Source organism: Pipistrellus kuhlii, unplaced genomic scaffold (assembly GCF_014108245.1).
Source record: "Pipistrellus kuhlii isolate mPipKuh1 unplaced genomic scaffold, mPipKuh1.p scaffold_m20_p_1, whole genome shotgun sequence".
NCBI lineage: Eukaryota > Metazoa > Chordata > Mammalia > Chiroptera > Vespertilionidae > Pipistrellus > Pipistrellus kuhlii.
The window spans coordinates 88,345,668-88,346,083 of record NW_023425404.1 but is presented as its reverse complement, the minus strand read 5'-3'; positions in this window follow the sequence as shown (position 1 = coordinate 88,346,083).

Here is a 416-nt window from a genome sequence, read left to right as displayed (position 1 = left end):
TCCTACTGTGTGCCAGGCACTGGACTGAGCAAAGAGGAACCAAGACAGAGAAGTGTCCCTAGTCTCATGGGACTGATGTGGAAAGTCAACTGGGTATCCAAGAAGCTAGATAAAAACTGGCAGCCATTGCTGTTTGCCACACCCTAGCCTAGTGACTCCCTGAGACCCTGGACCACACAGTCTACAAACCCACCCAAGCTCCAAGCAGCAGCTTTTGCATATGAATGGCCTGCCCTATCGCAGCTTAACCTAACAAAGCTCTGGTCAGACAGCTCCAAAAACTCCAAACCCCAAGCAAAGAGGAGAAAACTGTAATTTTTGCTGTAGCTCCTGCTGAGTGGCCTCAGACAGTAGCTGACCTGCACCCCATTAGAGATCCAGAAGCCAGTGTACCTAGTGGTCAGTGTGAGATGACA